This window comes from Tetrao urogallus, assembly GCF_951394365.1.
Source record: "Tetrao urogallus genome assembly, chromosome: 1".
NCBI classification, from domain to species: domain Eukaryota; kingdom Metazoa; phylum Chordata; class Aves; order Galliformes; family Phasianidae; genus Tetrao; species Tetrao urogallus.
This window is the reverse complement of record NC_136813.1, coordinates 19,712,066-19,719,345: the sequence shown is the minus strand read 5'-3', so window position 1 is coordinate 19,719,345 and position 7,280 is coordinate 19,712,066.

The window sequence follows — 7,280 nt, the reverse complement described above, 5'->3', positions numbered from 1 at the left end:
ACTGAATACTTCATTAGGCTTAACCAGCGTGGAGGGAAGTATGATGCTGGAAACAGAAAAACAGATATCAAGCATTTCAGAAATCAGGTGGCCAATTAGTGAATGCAGAATGCTAAATTCTCTATAAAGAACACTTTTTTAGCCTAAGTTCTACAGAACCATTCCTAGATGAAAAACGTGCAGAGATGGACTTCCAGAGACAGGGCATTTTCTTTAGTTGTATTTTCTATTGCTGTTTCCAGCCTTCCAGAACAAGGCCTGCTTGTAACTCCTGTTACAAGAAATTGAGCTAGTCTCTGTATCCAAAAGAAACAGCAGCAAGTTTACTCCATTCTGATTAATTTACGCATTAAGTGTAATTATGTAGGCTAAGATGTTGTATTTTCCAAAGAAATGGAAACCACTCATTATAAGAAAACCTCAAGGAATTAAATAAACGTTCCTTAAGAGTTGCCTCTGAGAAACAGCAACAACAGAAACAGCAACAAGTTGAGAGCTTGCAGGTTAAAATTAGGGATCAGGTCAATACAGGACATCTAATGGTTGTGGTTTACTACAGGTTTCCTGATCAATGACAGACTGTTGACAAGGTCTTCCTACTTCAGCTAATAGGAGCACCATGCTTGCAGGCTCTCATCCTGCTGGGGGTTTATGAACACCTGGATTTCTGCCAGGAAAGCAACATGGCAGGCTAAAGCAACCCAGAAGATTCCTGGAGTCCATTAAGGATAACTTCCAGATCTAATTATTTGACAGACCAACCAGAGGTGAAGCATTATTGGACCTGGTGCTCACCAATGAGGAGAAGATCATGAAAGAGATTAAGTTTGGAGGTAGACAACATGCATCCCAAGGTCCTGAAGGAACAGGCTGGTATGGTTGCCAAATCATTCTCCAATATACTCGAGAAGTTATGAATGTCAAGTGAAATTCCTGGCAATTGGAAAAAGGGAAACTCCCATTTACAAGAAAGAAAGGAAGACCAGGGAAACTACAGGTTGGTAAGCCTCATAGTAAGATCATAATGAGGATCCTCTCAGAAGATATGTTCAGACACATGCCAATAAACCAGGACAACCAGCATGGCTTCACCAAGGGCAGACTGTGCCTGACAAGTCTGGTGGTATGCTATGATGGATGATGGCATCCATCATAGCATGGATGATGAACAAAGGAAGGACAACTGAAGCCATCTACTTGGATTTGTGCGAAGGACCTTTCACATGGTCCTGCACCAGACCCTTATCTCAGAATTGGAGAAATACAGATTTGAAGGCATGACTATCCTACAGACAAATAATTGGTAGGATGGTCACAGTCAGGAGGTTGTAGTCGACAGCTCTATCTTCAAGTAAAGACCAGTCAAGAGTAGTATCACCAGGGATACAAGAGTAGTATCACCAAGGATCCATCTCAGGATTGGTGCTCTTCAACATCTTTATTAATGACCTGAACAGTGGGATTGAGTGCACCCTCAGCAAATTTGCTGATGACACTGAGCCGACCGGTGCCGTTGGCACAATAAAAGGAAGTGACGCCATCCAAAGGAATCTGAACAGGCTTGAAAAGTGTGCCCACATGAATCTAAAGAGGTCTCACAAGGCCAGGGGCAAGATCATGCATTTGGCTCAGGGCAACCCTGTAAAGAAAAGAGAGAACTTACTGAGAGCAGCCCTACAAAAAAGGACCTGGGGCTCCTCATGGATGAAAGCTAGACATGAGCCAGCAGCGTGCTCTTACAACCCAGGAAAGTCAACAGTGTCCTGGACTACATCAAAAGAGGAGTGGCCAGCAGGGTAAGGGAGGGGATTATCCCACACAGCCCTGCCATGCTGAGGCAGAAGTTATCTGGAGTTCTGCGTCCAGGCCTGGAGCTCTCAGCACAAGAAAGATGCCTAACTGGAGGAGATGGTCCAGAAGAGGGCCACAAAGATGATCAGAGGGCTGGGAATACCTCTCTTATAGAGAAAGGTTGAGTGAGCTGGGCTTGTTTAGCTTGGAGAAGAGAAGGCTCTGAGGAGGCCACACTCTGACCGCTCAGTACTGGAGGGGAGGTCATAAACAGAAGGGAGAGTGACTTCTTACACAGTCTGATAGCAATAGGACGGGGAAAAGGGAGATTTAGGTTAGATGTTAGGAAAAAATTCCAAACTCTGAGTGGTGAGGCTGCCCAGAGAAGCTGTGGATGCCCCATCCTTGGAGGTGTTCGAAGGGTGGATGGGACCTTGGACAGCCTGATCTAGTGGCTGACAACTTGGTCCATGGGAGAATGGTTGGAACTACATGGGCTTTAAGGTCCCTTCCAGCCTAAGCCATTTTATGATTCTGTGGTATCAGTCTATGATTCCCAGATTCGTGTTCTGCAGTGAATACAGTTACTGCAATTGTGTTCCACTGAGTTCATAGAATCACAAGGTTGGAAACGACTTACAAGATCATTTAGTCCAACCGTCTCCTCATCACCATTGCCACCACAAGCACTAAACCATATCACGCAGCACGTCATCCAGACGACTCTTGAACACTGCCAGGGACAGCGACTCCACCACCTCTTTGGGCAGGCCATTCCAGTGGCCTGATCACTCTGAGAGAAAAAGTTCTTCCTTATGTCTCTAGTTCCATGCTCCTCTGCCATCTCAGATTATTCTTGAGCCCCAGCTTATTAGTAGCAGAGAAACTCATTCTGATTATCTGCCACTACATTAAACATGTTGAATCAGGTATGTGATCAACCACATTTGGATTTTATAACAATTTTAATACAGCTTCTCTTCCCATCCACCCCCAGATAAACAGAAGACAAAACAAAGACTTGTTATTAATTTTAAGACTTGCATCAGTTCAGAAGGTTGGGACCAATCACAAAAAACTGTTTTACTTTAGCTAAGCAGATACTACAATCAGAGACTTGCACCTAAGATGAATAGGACCAAGCCTCAGCTGGGCATCACACAACTCCTGATCCAGAAGCCTGTCTGCACAGTGCGTACACCATTAGTCACCCTGAAAGCAAATTCACACTTCTGCTTCAAGCAAGCCAGGGATCAGCTTCCACATGGTGCCACAGCATCAGCCCACCCTCTGCATCTGGCACCAGAGATGAAGGGCCCAGAAAGCAGTTCTGAGGCTGCACCAGAAGTATATGAGACACGAGCACCAGACCTAAGAACAAGAACAAAAGTCAACAGGTGAGAAAGGAAACACAAGGTTGGATGTCACTCAGCATCTCCTGAAATCCATCTGTTTGATGTTGATCACAAACAACACCTCACAGGGCCAAACTGACCTGAGCTCAGATACCGCTCAAACCCTACAGACAACAGCAAGCACAGTTAACTTAATTTCCATGCACATTTGAAAAGAACAGCACATCAGAAACTTGAATTAGCTTAGATCAGGCCATTAAAAATTTGCATTAGATACATTCCCTCCATTTTCTCATTTCCTTTTTCTTTTTTTTTTTCCTTGCTCATAACAACTTAGGCTTAACTGCCTTACGTTTTAAAATTAGAAGGCGCTTAGCAACAGTTACTGCCTTAGAGGTAAGCAGGTAAAGATCTATCTACAGACAGAGATAACTAAGGAATTGGTGCTTCTCTTCCTAGGCTTTTCCTGCTCCTGCAAAGCATCCCCTCCCCCCAGGTCACTTCTGACCACCGTCCTGCAGCCAGCAGCTGTTGAACTGCATGCAGGGAGCTTGACATTGCCTTGGCAAGTCAGATTTAAAAATCAAGTAGAAAGCAGATGTACAGTAACAAAGATGAAAGAAGACAAACAAAATGTACAATCTTTCTAAACAACAGCAGAGCATGCCTATTATAAAAGGCAAGCTGAGTTTTCAAGTGTTTGACCAACTGGCAAAAACTCAAACCAACAGCTGCTCCTAGAATCTGCCTTTGCCTTTCCACATCCCCCAAAAGGCACTGTCATTTGCACTAAAAACATACCAACAGAATAATCTAAAAAAGGAGCTAGATTTTGTGATTCTTATGATTTTCAAGTTCTTTATATGTTCACTAATAATACAAAGTGAATGCCAGTTCATTATATAATCCCTTTACTTGTGAACGTCTCCTTATTTTATTTTCTCAAAGACACTGTTCAATTTTTTTTATTATTATTCTTAAAAGGAGGCTTTTTTCTTATGCCCTCTAGTAGAATATAAAAAGCTGAACATATCTGCCCCAAAAAAGAGCTTTCCATACATTCATCCCAATTCTCTCTGAATACATAACTTTTAGGAGGTTTTAGTACTTTCACTGACGACTCTCACAGCCCCCTGAAAAAAAAAGAGGAACCACCATAATTCTCTTTCTGTAGAGAAGAAAGAGATGGATTGAATAAGTGGCCTGTTGAAAGCAATGGAGCTTGATATTACATAAATGTATTCAGCAACTACACTCCTCACAAGAGGTCCACAGAAGCTAAGAGAACAACTTCTTTGTTGCATCAATAGAAGGATACAAGTACAATAAGGTGAGATGAAATACCTCATGCATAAGCTCTGCTATGCAGCTACCTAAACATAAGCGCTTCAACCTAGAACTGAATACCACCTCAGCAAACACACAGAAGAGCTGTACACTTCTGTGCTTCTAGCTTCACACTCTGATTACACGCCTCATACAAACTACACTGCCTCTGTGCCCAGGGTACTTCAGCTTTTCAAATGCCTGCAAACAGTTACATTTTGCCACACCTACTGTCCTACCCCTCAACTCAACACCCTAAATTTCCATCTGAGTTGCACTCAGTTGGAGCAACATTGACCATTTTCCTATTCAAGTTTGTAATTCAAGCTACCTGGGGCATGCTAAACAGGAAGAGAAGGGAAAAAGCAGGAAGATGAACAGACCCAAAGCTCCAGATCTGCAGATGCTATCCCTTCTCCGGATTTCCCCCAGCCACTACCAGCACAGATTTCCTTGTACTCCAAAGGCCTTCATCCTTCACTGAAGATGAAAAGAAGGGGCTACATGGATAACATACTCCAGTTCTCTTATCTCAAGGGAAGGAAAGGAATACACATTCCTTTACACACATTCCATTGTGTTTTCCCTCATTCAAAAAAAAAAGACAACAATAACTAGGAACCCAAGCTTTGGGAATTCTTCCTACTCACTTGTGAATTTCATTTACTTCTCTGTCTGTAATGACAAGAAAATGAAAACTAGCAGATAATGTGAAAATCATTATTTTAAGTTCACAATCTGGGTGTCATTAATCTATCCTTTCTAATAAAAAACAAAACAATGTGTTTTTTTTTTTTTTTTTAAACTAAGTTAATTCCAACCAAGCTTCTAATCAGCATTTTGTATGCTGCAAAAGTTTGTAAAATACATGGCATCCATTACTGTATACTATTGTTTAAATGGCACAGAATAAGATTACCTGCAATTGCCAAGTTTTAAAAGAACTGTGAAAAACTAGAAGAATCATCAAGCATGCAATTACTGTCTCAAAGTATCAAAATGAAGTATTTTGACTAAACACCATGATTGTAAGTCATAAGTGCTTTAAGTGCTTTACTTCTATACTTTCATTTAAGAGACCAAGTATATTATTTTCTTATTAGTAAATGTATGGTTTTTTTGTGTTTTCTTTATTTTTTTCTTAATGCAATTCTTGGTTTTGATACTGTTTGTTCCGACAAGGGCAAGCATTTGCCACAAGTACACAGAATGTCTAATAGCATTTTCCTCCTCAAAGTAACTAAAGAGCAAGAAAAAATGTTCTTATCCTTAGTAAACCAGATCTTTTGGCAAGACATTACACATAAAGCAAAATGCCTAGAAAATACCCACCTCAAAAGGAATAGGTGAAATTTATTTTACAAGCAACTGTCTACCATCATCATTTCCAGAAATCTTTCTTCTGACTACCAAATATACCTGAAAAAGGCATTGACATCCAAGGCTGAAACAAGAATTTCTTGTCTTCACAGCATCAGACCTCCGCTTCTGATCTAGTCACACCAACCTAGTAGTGTTGGTGAAATTAGCACCCAAACGATTTTGTTTCTTTAACACAGCTCTACACTTCCACTATCTAGGAAGCGTGGCACAATGAACAAGACTGAGAGATGTTACTACTTTAAATTCTTCCTTCTGAATGGAAAGAAAACATTCCAAAACTACAATCCCAACACTAACTCCTCTCCATCACAGTGCTCATCCCCAGCAGTTTCCAAGGAGATAAAAATTGTGTCATTTTGACAGAGATTGTGATAAAGTTTCATCTTCTACTCCAAAGTAAGTACAAGATGTGTATGATCCTTTGAGCAGCCTAACAATCGTTAAAGAAAGATATTTCATGCTTTCTATAAGTTAAACAAGCATACAGACAATCATCAGCATAACTGAGGTTACTGCATTTTTATCTTCATTTCTGTAGAATTCCACTACAGCTCTTTTCTGATTCGATTAGGACATTGGAGTATCTTTTTTTTTTTTTCCTGTACTAAGTTCTTATCAGCCAAATTAATTGATTATAAAACATTTCTCAGCTAGTTTTAATCTTTCCTCCTTTCTCTATGCTCATATTTCCCCAAAAGCCACCTGAAATAATTTTTGGCTGTCTCCTTCTTTCGATTCATGTTCTCACTTATAGCAGCTTACTACACTAGGGCAGGAGGAGTTTCAGGCTTTAAACACCTCAAGACAAGTTGCTTTCTTGAATATAATATTGAGTTCCCATTCTTTGAAATTCTTTTCACAAAACACAAAGCGATGAAAGAAAAACAAGGCAGTCCACTGCAACTACTTCTAAGATTTGAAATATGATTCTCATTCATTAAGCTTAACACTTAGACTTAACACAGGAAGAGAAAATGCATCAATGCTTGTAGGATAACTATGTAGGAAAAAAACCTGCATATTTGAAATTCAGTAGATGCTCACAGATTGCACAATACAATAGCTTGCTGTCATGAATTCACTCACCCTGCCAGCATCAGTTCCATCCACTCCTTTGTACTCATCCTGTATTGGAAAACAGATGAACCAGGACACCTTCACACTTGACTAGAGCCTCTCATCAGCTGTTCTTTTCCTAACCAAAACCTTGCTTGTTACATCAAAACACTGATCTTTCTCTCCCAGATGAAGTAATGGTACTCAAGAAATTAAGTTAATTAAACTGGGAGGCATCTTCCAGCTATACTTGTTGCTGGGGAAAAAAAACAAAACAAAACAAAACAAAAAAACACACCACCAACAACATCGGGCTAAAAAAAACACTCTAAGAAAACACAGAAGCTTTTGCTGAATCCAAACAGGTAC